Source organism: Pleurodeles waltl, chromosome 6, assembly GCF_031143425.1.
Source record: "Pleurodeles waltl isolate 20211129_DDA chromosome 6, aPleWal1.hap1.20221129, whole genome shotgun sequence".
In the NCBI taxonomy this organism is placed as follows: domain Eukaryota; kingdom Metazoa; phylum Chordata; class Amphibia; order Caudata; family Salamandridae; genus Pleurodeles; species Pleurodeles waltl.
Genome location: NC_090445.1, coordinates 1,622,805,912 through 1,622,821,851, shown reverse-complemented (window position 1 = coordinate 1,622,821,851; position 15,940 = coordinate 1,622,805,912). Strand labels below are relative to the sequence as shown.

The following is a 15,940-nucleotide window of genomic DNA, read 5'->3' as shown; positions in this document are numbered from 1 at the left end:
TGGGCAGTCGACAGCCAGTGTTTACTGTATTTACTGCTTTAAAAAATCTGGTGGTAAGAGACAGTAAAAGAGTTTAAATGATTCCTACCACATGGGCAAACATTCCAATGGTGTGTGGGTCATTACGTTTTGTTTATTCAATTATTCAAAAACAAAATCTAGCTTTGGCATTATATTTTTGTAAAAAAACTAAAACAAGTTCTAAGTTTGATGAGTGGTACCATCATTTTGACATAAAAATCTGCCAAACTTTTAAGTCATTGGTACAAACTGCCATGATGAGTGTATTAAGAGATTACTTTATTTAGAGATTACTATTTTTGAGTATTTTACTCCGTCGCCCTGATGGAATACAACCCATACTCTGAATTCTAAATCCGGCCACAAGGGTCTGGTTTATACCTTGTCAGATGAGTTGTTCCATCACAATTATGAGGCATATCCCACCCGCGTTATTACACATGCAGTATACCCTGTGGTGTTGTAATAAGACAGAGGCAATAGCCATCACATCTTTGACAAAGTAACCATACACTAAACTCCAACTCAAGCTGTAATGTTTTACACGGATTTAGCACCTTGTGCTCTAGTTACAGTTAAATACCTTTGATTATAACTACTGCACATGATAAAAGCACATGGCATAAACCACACATGCAGATATGCAAAGTGTAACATGATATTGTATATCCTAGTTTCTGATGCTTGAAAATTTATTAGGAAAGGTGTGCATGCGTCCCTGCTTAATTCCTTGAAAATACCTTTGTGATCAGGAATTTGCGGATTTATCTTTTTCCTGAAATGCATGTGTGCCATCTGTGCCCTTTTCAAGTGCCAAGGCTTGTCTAGTGTTCAGGTATTATCTATGTTTGCATCTAATTTTCATATTTAATTTAGGCACTGATGTTTAGTCTGCTGTTATTTGATTTCCCAGGTGGGGCTGGTGTTTTAATTTTAATTCCGTGCTTGATTCATTGCTTTCTAGGTCCTACCTTGTGTCACAGATTCGCTCAGACCACATGCAGTCCTTCTCTGGATTTCATTCCTAGGTTATTCATAGGTTATGGGGCCTTTGTGTTCTTCTACAGAATTTCCCTAGGATATAGATATGTCTGAAAGCGCATGATGCCTTGTTACTCAGTATGCATGCCAGTGTCTGATGTTATAAACATTTCCAATGATTTGTGTTGTGTGTGCCTGTTTCTGATTGTGGAGGCCGCAGCTAATAAAGTATGTGGCTATTTTCCATAATTTAACTTTAACTATCGCAGCACCCACAGCTGCGTATTAGACCATGAACCTCCTGGAGGTAGAAATCGGATTACCATAATATCGAAGAAGGTGGATCCTGCAACAATTTATGTGCAATTCCCAGGGAAGATGACTCCTTTAGTGAGCCATTGATGTCTGCAACACGGTTTAGAGAAAAATATCCTTTCTTCATAGACGCAGTTTTTTCACACCTTTTTCACAGATAAGAATGTTTCAGAATAAAAATAAATCATTATTGTTGCTTGGCAAGAGCCAGTGCATGGCAACTATGGGCCAGATTTACATGAAAGTGGCGCATCAGCTGGAATGCGCCACTTTTCTTGCACCCCCCTAATGCCACCATGTGTGCTCTGTATTTACGATACGACGCACCACGGTGCACATTACGACAATTGAGTCAAAATGTATGACTCTATTGTTAATAGTTTGCAAGATTAGTGCCATAAATTGTGGCACTAATCCTGCAAAGTAAAGGGAGGCCGATTGAAAGTAATGGGAAAATGTTGCTAACAATGGCGCATGAAAATATTGTAAATTTCACTGCACCATTTTTACGGGCCTCACTACGGGGGAATGCCACCCTTGCATATAATATGCCTGGCACAAGGAGGATTTCTAAATATGGCAAAGGAGAATGGCCTCCTGACTGCCAGATTAGCATAAAAAAATTATGCTAATCTGGCGCTAGGGCCTTGTAAATCTGTCCCTATGTTCCAGCACCACTAGGTCTCACTACATCTCACTGCAGGGTCCTGCCAACTCTTTGTTGTTTCTACAGTCCAGTCCTTGCAGTAATGTCTCAGCTAATTTCTGTTGCACTTCTAGCCCCACTTCCTTTCTCGCTTCTCCCCTCCTCCCTTACTTCGCCTTCTCTTTATGGCCACTTTGAAGGGTGTAGAAATCTTGTAGCCATTATATGAGAGACTGAGAGAGACATTCCTGAGTTATTAAACGATGTGCAAATCAATTTTACTGCACACAAGTGTGTTGTTAGTGTTGCCGGCTGTTCAGCATGTCTAATTGAGGTCTGATGTAAAATGTGCCCGCGTGGAATGCACCGAGCCAGTGAGTCCTCCTTCTCTTTCGCCTGAGGTGAAGGCCTCCATGCAGCGGGAGCTCGAGATGCGTCTGTACATGCGAGTGCAATGCACACAGTCTGAATCACACAAATGCAGACTTTAGAATACAGATGTGCATGCAGATAGGTACTGAACAAATGCATGCCGACTCGGAGCCCTACATATACAGACATGCAGGAATTTAATGCATGCATATATTTGTACAACGTAATTCCACACTACGAGGACCGATCTGGTCCTCACATCGTGGGTTGTACATGCCCACACACACGCACACATCAACAGACACCTGTATTACAGAACCCTAGAGAGGCTAGATACCCCGAGAACCCTACACTAACAGATTGACTCCTATCAAACATATCAGTGACTACTAACCACGCTTTGAGGAATAGATTAACACCTCGGCCCATGTAACTAGCAAAGAGTATGGTGAGATGTTGGGTTGGGGCTTTCACCATGAAATCTTTAAGTTTGTATTGGAAAATTAGTACCACGGCTTACATTATTTTTCCATTGGTCAGGTGTAAATATCATACCAATTTTAGATACATGTACAGATGGGAGTGAGCTATTTTACCACTGCTTGAACATATGGTTCAAATATAAATCTTAGTCAAAATAATATCCAAGTTGTGAACAGTGTTCACAGGAGTGGATGGTGTGGAAAGAGAAAAAGCCAGCCCATCGTGAAGGTGCTTAGGTATTACAACTGGACAACAGAATCCCTGATTTTTACTCAAACACAGCAAAACCACTTGCATATGTGCTCAAGATGCTACCTGGGAAGCCTCCCCTGACTTCTTGTGAAACGCAGAAAAATCTGTGCATCATCAGCTTGTCTTTGCTTCTGTAGAACTTGCTCTGTGATATCCCTGTTAAGAGAGTGACCATGTATGCATTAATGAAAATGTGAGGGAGCACTCAGATGCCAGCTGTACCTTAAGACATGATAATGAGAACAGAGGAATGGCATGAGAAAGTTTTGAGCAGCCAGAGTTAACATCACCTGTGGAATTCCTTAAATTTTGAGTTATTGCTATATGATATGGTGAATTACTGTGTGGAAACAGTTTTACATATACCCACTTCCATGTAGATTAATGAACAGGTGGTACTTGTGTGTAGGAAGGCCTGAATTGCTGCAGGGAAGCTAAGGAGGGTCAAAGGGATTGTGTGGGGGGGGAGGGGGAGTCAAGTCATGGCAGGGGAGAGCTTTGTATGTTCCCCTTTTGCCAGAGAAAAAGGTTGCAGCCAAACCCTCATCCTATTTTCCGGACCATATTTTCAAACTGGTAAAATCATGCCCGGTATATCTGCATCCATGAGCACTAGAACATCAGCCCAGTCATGTTCAGGCAGTGCTGTGTCTCATCTGGGGATACCGCTCTTCCTGGCTCCTAGCAAGGCCCATCAGTGAGGTAAGTTCCCCCATTCAGATATGCAGACCCATCCATGTCAGGAGGGAGTGGATTCAATATAGGTTTGGCCCCTACTTCCCATCAATTTGGTCATCCACACAAGCAGTATTTTGTGGTCAGTTGTATCAAGTGCTACTGACACACCACACACAATCACAAGCCGATGGTTATCCATGGTCTATCGAGTCTATTTGTCATACCTTGATGTCTGTTACCTCAATCTTACTATTTGTCATTGAGCGAGTGCGATAAAATTGAGGAAAACACTTAGCTAATAATGCCATAGAATTTGTCTGTATTTTTACAAACTATACAACTTGCACCAAATTATCTTATGGCATTTGTGTATTACTGATTGTGCTTTTAAAGGTTATTTTAACTGAGTTTTATTGATGTATAATGATTATCTTCCTTGTGAATTTTACATCAATTATGTAACCTTCACTAAATCGCATAATTGCAATTTTGCATTATTGGAAGTAATCCTAATCAACTTCTTATTCGAATCTTTATGGATGTTATACAGATCTGAATGTTTTGTAATAGAATTGTTGTACTGTACTGTAGTGTGTTTTGTTCTTCATTCTTTGATGATTAATTTTTATCTAATAAAGATAAGTTGAGTTAGAGTGATTGAAACACTCTTTGAGATTCTGAGAAAAGGCAGCAATATTCAAGGAGTTCCTGTAGTTGAGCTACTGCGTCTGCCTTTGTCCCTATCACTCATATATTGAAGTTTGCTGGATGTGAAGATTCTAGTTGTTTTTTAAGAGTGCAAATACCACACCTTTATTAAATTCCTCTGGATAACAAGTGTGTAGTGAAGCATTACTTATATGACAGGTGTCCTGTGCCAGCACCTTAATAGGTTCTCTAAATCTGGTCACTGCCTGAACATCTCTCCAAGACCTCAACAAAAATCATTTATATATCCTATTTACATCGTTCCTGCTGACTGTTACCAAGGATACATCTTAAGAATGCTAAAGTACAGGGTCACTGACAAGAATGAAGATGCGCCAGGTGCCTATGTATCACTTGCTTTTTCAGAATAATTTTCAACAATTTGTTATAAAGGAAACTGACAAATGTATGAACATCTAGAGGGCCATAAAATGTCTGAGATTACACTATATGCTGTAGTCAATTCTCTGGAAACCTAAATCATTTATGAGAGGAAATACAAGCCTGTTGGATTTGGTGTGTGGACTGTGTCTTATTAGCCCCTAGAATGACTCTTTCTAAACTTTGTAATACATTTTTCAACAGTTCGTATCTGTTCTGTTTTGTGATAAGCCACATTAACACTCTAATTTGGATCCTCATTATTTAAAAGTAAGCAGGTCTGAAGAAAAAACAACACTCCACCTGTTTCACGAAAGTCTATTTTGTTCCATTTCAGATGAGCAGGGTTTTCCAACATACTTCTCACAACACTAGTTCAGCAACACATCTCAGTCCACATCCAAGGACGTTATAAGGTATAGAAGTTTGACTAATGGGATGGAGCATTTACCTGTGGGAGGATGTTTGTTAGATGTGTCAGTGAACTAGACCGTTATCAACCATGATAATGAGATCAAAGCTATGTTAGAACTTAAAAGACTAAACATCTAGGACAACGTCCATCAAATGCTCCACATTGTGTCTTGTTCAAATGCTAAGGATTCTAATGGGAGCTATTGTTGGCTTGACGGCAAGTCTGCCTCCATATGTACACTCAAAACTTTAGGAATCAAAATCTTATTTCCTAAAGCTGGCACCTACTCATGCAACGACTGTTCTGTATTCTTATGCAGTATAATACTTTTTCAATGATAAAAACTGCTGCAACAAATCATTTTAGTGTGTGCTATGCAAAAGTGGAGAAGGGAGGCACATCTCGCTCTCTGCAGAAAACCAGCTCTGCATGAAAGTTGGCTGCTCCTTTCCGAGCAATCACAGCACACAAACTATTAGGCCAGAGGAGGGGCTCAGTTAGATACTGGTGGGCAGTGCTTTAGGAATTTTGTTTAAGGAAATGCTAACTGTTAGCATTAGCCTCAATTGACATAACAATAGATTAGAAGTATTTTGAGCCTTTTAGCAGAGTGATGACCCTCTTATTACCTTCATGTTGCTGCTCAGCATCCTGTTACCATGATAACAGCCCATATATTACCAGTTCTATAACTGCTTTTTCCCTATGCCCACAGCAGAGAAAACTCACATTGGCGAACCCACTCAGAACACCACACTTCATATTCACGTTGGTGGCTAACACAACAGAGTGCTTCATTGTAAAACAGAAGGAACTACCCAGTTTATAGACTCTACCTCCACTCAGCCCATCACATCTATATAATCCACAACAACCTCTGGATCTGAACTCACTGTGCTCCAATGTGGGATTCTAGCAAACATATCAGTTTTAGGTTGCAGCCCACCAGACAGGGCAGCTATGTGATTTGCTAAAGGCGTCTTGGGGACTTTCAGAAAGTTGACCTAGGAATGCTTTCCACTCTTTAAGTACCATTGGTTTTGTGGTTTGTGACTCACACTTTCTGACTTTCCATTTGCTGGCTTTATGTCCTTTAGGCTTTCCAGATTCAGTTCCCTACCATTGCCTGAACTGTGTTATATATTTTTCCACTAACTCGTTTTCTGTTAACAGGCCTTGTGCCTATCTTGTCACATTTGCTGTGCATTAAAAAAACAATATCAAATGTCAGGCACTGTCATTCAAGGCTGCCTGTTTACTTTTCCTTCTCTGACATCAAAGTGAGATGATTTATGTGACAACCTTACTGGACACTGGGGGTAGGAAAGATTTTTTTTCTAGTACACAACATTTAAATGAGCTGTGTAAGCATTTCAGAATATATATCAGAATTATGAGCGCACAAATTAAACAAATTTTTGGTCATTTCGGAAGTGTGTTGGAAACAAATACTTTAATATGATCAAAACGAATCCTTGAACTAGGTGGTGCAATTCCCACTCATTTTTGTCTGTGCGCTATGTAGTTTTATTAGTAAAACTGTATGCCTGTGCAAACGTAATGGTCATTTCAATTGAAAATGTGTTGTCTGTAATGGCAGTGTGCTACCACACCATAAATACTCTACCCTACACCACTCTACTATACTCTGGACCACTCCACACTACTGCACTTTTCTCTGCGCCACTCCACTTTACACCACTCCACTCTGCACCACATCACTCTATGCCACTGCACTCTATGCCACTTCACACTGTGTCTCGCTACTCTACCCTGTACCACTCTAATCTGTGCCAATGCATTCTTCATCACTCTTCACCACTGTACTCTACACCCATGCACTCTTCGCTACTGTGCTTCACACTACTCCAGTGTAGGCCAGACCAGTCAAATTTGCACAACTACACTCTGCGCCACTGTACCCTGCGCCACTCTGCAACACTGCACTTTATGCCAGTACATTCTATGCCAATACCCTCTGTGCCAATGCACTTTACTCTGTAACACTGAATGCTATGCTAATCCACTGTTCGCCACTCTAATCTACACAACACCACTGCACTCTATGCCACTGCACTCTATACCACTTTACTGTGTGCCATTGCACTCTATGCCACTCTATGCAACTGCACTCTACTCTGCACCACTCCACCCTACGTCACTTCACTCTTCTCTGAAGCAATGTACTCTATGCCACTGTACTCTACACCAGTCTACTCCACTCTGCACCTCTCCACTCTCTTCCACTGAACTCCACGCCACCATACTCTTAACCACTTCACTCTACGCTAATGTACTCTATACAACTACATTCTATGTCACTGTACTCTAGGCCACTGCACTCTACTGTGAAACACTTTACTCTGTGCCACTGCTCTCTATGCCACTCGACTCCACTCTACACCACTGCACTCTGACACTCTGCTCTGCACACTACACTCTCTGCCACTGAACTCTCCGCCACTCTACCGTGCACTACTCCACTCTATGCCAAATCACTCTCTGCCATTGCACTGTATGGCACTCCACTCTACTCTGCACCACTTTATGCTACTCTACTGTGCATCACTCTAAGCCACTGTACTTTGCATCACTCAGCTCTGCACCACTGTACACCACTCTACTCTATGCCACTGTACTCTACGCCACTCTACTCTACTCTGCTCCACTTTACATTGTGCCACTGTACTCTGTGCCACTCTATTCTGTGCACAACCCCACTCTGTGTCACTCCATTCTACACCACTACACTCTGCATCACTGCACTCTACTGTGCTTAACTCTAATCTACGTCACTGCATTCTATGACTCTGCATTGTACATAATTGACTTCAAAGGCACTGCACTCAATACCAGTGCACTCTACGCCACTATACTGTACAACATTCTACGACACAGCTCTCACCAGTCAACTGTATTCAATGCCACTCCTGTGTATGCCATTGTATGCTGTGCCACTTCAATACACAACAGTCCCTGCCACTCCACTCTACAACTCTACTCCACTCTTCGCCATTCCACTCTATGCCACTCTACGCCACATTCCTCTATGCCAGTAACTTTTATGCATGTTGAACAGCAGCCAATATGGTAAACAACATGGCTAAAACAAATTGGATAGCCAATAGTTTTTGTATAGGCAGGGCGTATGCTTGCTCTGTGAACTCGTTCAGATATATCATCCCTATGGAGACTAAGAACTCTATATTGTTTGCCATCTCAGTGTACATCAGTCCATGCTCACCCATCTCAAGTCATACCTCTCCATGGCTCTCACCCCTTTCTGATCATGGCTCTCCTTGGTGATAACCCATCTCATGTCATGCCACTTCATGGTACACATTGCCACTTCACGTCACTGAATACATTAAAATAAGCTTTCATCTCTAGAACTTCTACTCTGATGGCTCAGCTACAATTTCATTGTATAGCATTAATTTATTGGAAGGGAATCGAACTGTAAAAAATCACTATATCCCTTTGCCAGTCATCATATTTAAGAACCCAATTAAAACAATTGATTCTTCAAACAACAGACCCAAAGGATGCAGAGGTTGAATATTTGTGCCTCATATCCATGTCTATTTTCTGGTGTGGACTGGATGTACTTGAAAATGTGTGCCTTATATCTAATATCTATTCTCTAGTCTCGACTCGAGGTACTAGAATATTTAGCTTCATATACATGTTTCTTCTCTATATTTTAGTGACTGTGCCGTCATATGCTGACCTACACCTGGCAGTACTTGCATCTTTGTTCTCCTATTCTGATCCCCACTCTAGTCACAAATAGTGGTATATAAGGGTAGGCTATACTAGCCAATAGCCAAGTCATGGCCTAAGGGATTTGTGGTTTTGTCCTTAAAGTGTGTGTGTGTACATGTGTGTGTATGAGTGCGTGTGTGTGTGAGTACACGCATGGGTGTCTGTCTTTGGGTAAGTCATCATGTCCTCACCCATGGTTTAGAAAAATTGCATAATTTTTTATGACATTTGCATAATACAAATTTCATGACATTATGCAAAACCATGCTCACAGAAAAATGTGGTTTTCCGGTATCTCACATGCAATCAAACGTACTCCTAGCAAAAAATGCCTTACTAGATAGGTGATTATGTGGAGCAGAATATGTCTCTTAGTGAGACTAGCAAGACTTATTTAGGCGAGAAGGCCACTCTCTTAAAACTATCTCTGTGAAATGTTATTCTACGAAATTTTGAGACCTTTTGTGACAGTCATGCAAATCAAAATTTGAGAATTCCATGAATTTAACCAGCGTAATTAAAATTCCACCCAGAACTAAAAGCCATAGATAAGAGAGCTATTGCTGGTGGTGTGTTGTCATTTCCTCACCTGTACCCTAGCAAGAATTGATTGTTAGTCTGCTGTACATGGACTCCATTTTGACCAGAAATACGGTAAATGCAATTCTCTCTTTTGTCTTTTAATCCTAGATTTCTGAAGCTAGGGAAGGCATCGCATGAGACTCACTCCCTGATTGGCCTATTGGCCCCCAAAGGACTTAATTTAGGCAGCAGCAGGCCTTAGATGAGCAGCCTCTCTCATTTCCCAAATACATGTTTATCATCCTGTTTTTCCCTCTCATGTAACAGCTGGTTGTCAAGGGTCCCTGGGGGTATGGAACAGCAGTTTACAAATCTCTCACGCAGACTCATTTGCATTCCATAATTAATGAATATTTCTATGCATAATTAAAACGCTGAGTTATACATTCTCGAGCTAAGTGAGAGTATTCTTGCATTAAGTAAAGAAGGTAAGCCTCGCTTCCATCCCAGTGTGAGTCAAGAACAGATGGAAAGGTCATGTCCAATTTCTAAAGAGTTTCTCAAACACAAAGGGTCTCATTTAGAGTGGGTGTTAATGTAAATCATCTATTTCATCCATAGGGCTCTCACCACTGAGCCTCTCCAAAAGTTTAGACTCGTTATTAGAGTTTTCTTCACGTAATATGTCAAAGTCAAATAAAGTCAAACCTAAAGTTAGATAAAAGTCAATTGGCCCTCCTCCACACTGCCTGCAGTTTTAATATTTAATATGCAGTGGCATAAGGGCATGGGGTAAGCAAACATTTATTATTTCATTTCACGTTAAGAGTAATTGGATCTCAAACAATATTTGGGAGTTCCGGTGACTGTCTTCTGGATCCCATATGTAAGAAGAAAAAACAGAAGGTAAGTGGTACCTTGTAGCACATTGAAAGCCACTGCTTGATTACTGGCATACTTCCCATCTTGTACATCACAAAATCGTCCATTGTGGACAGCTTGGTTGTGCGGGGGCAGCACAATTTTTGAATGGGCTGTCATCATTCGATCAGAAAGGTCTAAACACGGCCATCTTTTCAAACTGACTAATAACATCCTACCAGAATTGCTGAAACATAAGGATGTTTCAGCAATCCTGTTTGCCTGTTACCACCCAGTGAGATTAGATCGCTGAGCATTGACTATTGTGATTGGCTGGTGGCATCTTCTCATAAAAAAAATTGGTTGTACACTCTTCTTTGTACTCTTTTGCAGTTTGAGGATGTGAAGGCCATTTGAACACCGATTTTATGTGTTTTTCAAGGGTGAGGGATCATCCCTTGTATCTATTCAGATTTTTCCCAAATCTGCTCCACTGATGAACTGACAAAATAGACACATACCACATATTTGAAATTTCTACAAAACATTCTATCCTTACATGGTCTCCTGATACCTTAGTTATGGAGCCTCAGGTCAAGTAGAACCAGCCGCGGTCAAAGACATCCAGCGACCCCAGGGCATGGGTTGCCAAACTAGGTTTCAAATTTGATAGGTGACACTAAAACATAAAATTATGATATCTCAAGAACTACTAGTCGTGGTCAAGAAATTCAAATTGATGTGTGCCCAGTGATAGTTAGGGAATCCATTTAATTTATAGTCATATATATAATGTATTCCTGTTACCATAGTTTCTAACCTCATTAGACTAGTGATCCTGGTTTTCAGAGAAGTTTCCTTGGATTTCCAAGGGGTTTAGGCATGGCTCCAAGGGTAAGCAATAATTTGTATTCCAAGGACACAAATGGACCTTGCAGTCCTGTTAAGCAAGTCTATTATTACCACAGATTTCCCATGTTGGAACTTGTTGGAAAGTAGATTTTTTGGCAAGAGCATGCAAGTACCTACAGTTAGCAGTAGGCTACTAACCCCCACTACGTCCAGGTAGGTCTCAATAAATTAATCCCAGCTCAACCCTTGGTTGCTTGGTAATGAGCACTTAGGCTAAATTTAAGTGGCAGGTGTGTAAAGCATTTAAAAAACAGTAAGCAAGTAAAATACAAAACAGAATAAAAATCCAACAATTTTTTTCTATTATTTATAGATTATATTTTTATCTTTAAAATGACACTGAAATGACAAAAATCCAATAAAGGGAACCAGAGATATGAATTTCTATAGATGAAATGTGTTTTAGTGCATAGAAACTAAAAGCGCCCATCTGGACATCTGGTCGCTCTCGACTGGGGCAAAGTCAAAGTTTGAGGCTGACCGCAATGGAGCCCTGCTCGGCTACAGAGAGTGGGAGGCCTTGATCAAAGTTTTACCTTCTGACTTAGTCTTTTTTTCAGGACGAGTTTCTTCACCGGAACAAAGTCACAAATCGGAGCCAACCTCCCTAGAGCCTTCTTTGGATATGCATCGCAGGAGACCTCATGAAAAATTCTACTTTCAGACTTTAATGATTTTTCGTGACGGAAATCTTCGTCTGAGCCGAACTTGAAATTGAATCTGACCTCCCTGGAGCCCTCTTCAGATACATTGCGCTGGAAGAATCGGTCAACTTTTTATGTTCAGACTTCAAAACCTTTTTGGAGATTTTTCTCTCCACCGCTGGACGACCCTCCACAGGAAGTCGATTTTAAGTCAACATTGTCAGATTGCATTTCCGGCCCCCAGCAGATTCCTGGAAGTCTGGGGTTCCGGAGTTTTTCAGAGAGATGAACCTGCAAGTCTGGATGGGTCGTGGTGACGTAAGCCAGCTTGACTCACGACGTCGGGTCGGTCCACTTATGGAGCTTTTTTTCCAAAAGTTCTCCGATCTTCTCCAAACTTCAGGATCTTCTTCCAGTAGGTCTTTGAAGGTGCTTTATGAGTCCACAACTCACCTCAAGGTTCCAGAAGCTCTGTGTTGCTCCTTGAGGGTTAGGACTCTAACTCCCAGAATGCACCTGGCTGAAATCCAAAAATGACCACTGGCCACTGGTCAGCTGGTCAGTTTTCTCAACGGCTTGATGCGGGTGACTCTGGTCAGCTATTGTCTACCTGTAGCAAACAGGGAGTCCCTTCTTGAAACAATTGAAGACAGGCAAAGTTCTTTTAGTGGTGAAGCCTAAGTGGGCAACTGGTGCAGTCCTTCAGAGTGTAGTGTCCAGGTGCAGATCAGGGGTCCAGCAGGGCAGTCCTTCTTCTTCTTGTGGGGGTGAGTAGCTCTGCCCAGGGTTATCCTTGCTCTTGGAGGTGGAAAGCAGGGGGGCCTCTGTTCAATCACGTGCAGACCACCACCCTCTTGAGTAACCACTTCCTGGGAAGTGTGGGTAAATCAATCCCAGGGAGCTACATTCTCCAAAAAATCAAAAATGGCAGAAATTCAATCTCATAGTTTAGGTCTGGCTGAGCCCACCCACTGGTGTGACTATATTCCCTTAACACACCCCTTTCCAGCCCTCTCCTAATCTAATCAGGGGGCACCTGGCTGTCTGGTTTTGCAGGAAATGGGGAGGTCCACTTGCTGGACCAAATGTCCTTCCATCCTTTGAAGTACAGTTTGGCTGCTCTCCCCCATCCTGTTTCACCATCTGATGAGGCAGTTCTTCTCCCCCAGGCACTTCCTTTGTGTTCAGCCCAGGCCACTTCACACCTCATCAAGGCTGCCTGGCCAAGAGGCTGGCCAATCAGAGAAGGGCACTACAGGGCTGAAGTTTGCAACTTTCAGGTAAAGTTCTAAAACTATTTCCCTGAGTTAGTTATATTAAATTCAACAATGGCACGTTGTTGGATGTATTATAACAATAAGTTTGATGCCAAGTTTGAAATATCTAGTTCCTTTTGAGACTGTATTAATTAAAAATAAAGTCTCACCATGTTAACATATGGAGCCCATTCACTACAATTGGGAAAATTAATTTAGATATTTTACCCTCATCAAGGCTTCTAAAACATCCCTTATATAGTCCCTGCTTTGACTTTGGAAGTACTTTTAATTCCAAAGTCAAATTTGGGGTTTACTTTAACTTAAAAGGCACCAGCAAGGCAGGCTTGCCTTTAATATGACTCTGGGCACCTCAGCAGTGCACCTCTGGGTGCACTACCTATGCTGGGGTCCCTAAACCTACATACCCTACCATATTCTAAGGACATATAGGTAGGTTGAAGCAGCCAATTATAATTAGCCTAATTTACATAATCCATTTCACACCGACCACTGGTCCTGGGACTGGTTAGCAGTACCCAGGGCACAGACAAGAGTGAGCAAGCACCAGTATCTGTCCAAAATGTTTGGGGGTGACCAGGGCAAAAGGGAGGACTTTCCTACAGAACTTCTACATACATAGGATGTATTCATTGGGTGGGTGAAGGAGTTCCTTGAGGCATTGACTAGGTCTCCTTTTACTGTTTTGAGACTCCAAATAAGCAGTCCACAGATAGGTAGAGCAGCAGGTATATGGACAAATCTATGGACTTTATCCTCATTAGAACATTAAGCAACAATCAAGTCAGTATCAAATCACAACCTAAGAGACACTACAAATCAACACAGGTGGAGTTAGTAGTAGTCTTTTATATTGTTGGAGTTTGTGAGCTCTAACCATGAGTATTCATCTCACATCTTTATAGTGGCTGTAGAGTGAACCAGTTATGGGATAACAATGCTTTTTTACATAGGGTTGGTATATCTCTCTATGAGTGTAAAGCCATTATCGACCACCAAAAAGCAATGCTCTGCCACTAAACATTTGCTCCTCATACGTAGCTCAAGGGAGTGCCTCACTTAGGCCCAAAAGCAGCACAAACTTACAAGTTATATTTGTATTTTGTAAGTTAGCGTAGCTTTTGCGTCAAAAAAATGACGCAAATGCAGCACTCAAAAAGAATAAATATGGGCCTTAATGACTGCCTGCAGCAAGACACAAAAGGGCTCACTTTCTCCCAGCAGCAGCAAACATCCTGTGAAGTGCCTGATATTGAGAAACACCACCCACTCTAGAACTAGGAAGTCATGAGGTGAAAAACATTGAAAATGGCAAACAGCTTCTCCATCATCCATCCTTTCAGGTAGTTCTAAATTCCTTTACCACTTGTGTCTTATCATTCACCCTGAATGGAGCCCAATCCTTTAGAGACCCAACAGTGAAATAATGGATAGAGTTTGAGTAGTCCATGAAACTGCAGGATTTACCGTAACATTTCATTTGTAGCTATTCCCATTTCCAAACACTCTACCAGTAACTAGAGACCCATGTGGCTCTCAAATAATTAAACTTTGAGGAGCCTATTCCAATATCTGGATCCATTATGGTCCAGTACTCTGAGGACACCATAAAATCTAGCTCACATTTTAAAGTCAATGGGTGTTCATTGCTTTACGTTTACACCAACCAATCCTGAAATCTAAGAGAGTCCAAGAGAATCGCTGATAAAATGCCTGAACCCCCCTGCACCCTTTGTGACTTTTCAAGATTGAGACCCTAACAGTAATTCTTCACAGTGCTCCGTTAAATGGGTCTAAGCCCACTGAACTGCAAAGATAACGAAGTGGAACCAATGCCCTTAGTTATTAAAGCTTTGGATGGGGGCTCGCATGACACAACCTGGTGCAAAATACAGAATGAACTTAGTAACCGCTTTGAAAGATCATTGTGCATCTCTAAACGTGTTTGCATCTCATGCAATAATCACTATAAAAGGGTTCGAGACTATTGTGTTGGCCTGCGATATTGTACGCTTCTATTGTGTCTTCACATTGACTAATTCAAAGTAAACAGTAGTTTCAAGCTCCCCCAGAACGGGTCAGAATTTCCCTGCATATGTCATTACACTGAATTGAGTTCTTGGCCCCATAGAAAAAAGGTTTAGGACATTTGTGGTCGTATTTTATTTATTTGTGATTTTATTTAGAACGAACAAGAGCCAATAGGGTTTCCCAGGTGCTTTACGTACAGTTCACAAAACAATAGGTAGATATATTTAATTACATAAGAATATTTTGCAGTTACATACGTTTACATATAAATCTCACACACATGAACAAATTCTTGCAGAAAATCTGTGTAAACTGTTGGTTCAGAAATAACTTTTGTTGTGTAAAGCAAACGATGTTTAGTGTGTCATCATGGTCAGGGCCATAGGAATGATGCAATTTTGCAGCCGTGATATTTCTGCATTACTATGGATTTGTCGTATTTGTCACATAATCCACCCTCTGCTGCATAATCTGCGGATTTTAACAAAAAAATGTGTTCTTATCTCAAACGATCACTCTGTGGACGGGCCTTTGCAAAAGCTGACTGGTCATCTTTCAATTTCTTACTGATGTATTTGGTTGTTAAACTAGTAATAAGGCACCTACAGGATCATTTACAAGCCCCTTGCGCCGCAGTAGCATAATTTTTCTTGATGCTACAGTGGTGCAAAACAGT

The 15,940-nt window shown here is 41.3% G+C and overlaps 1 protein-coding gene across 1 annotated transcript in view; it reads left to right on the top strand.

Moving 5' to 3' along the window:
- Nucleotides 1-15,940, top strand: part of ASTN2 (astrotactin 2) — a 2,164,803-nt gene that overhangs the window by 1,363,238 nt on the left and 785,625 nt on the right. The window lies entirely within an intron of this gene.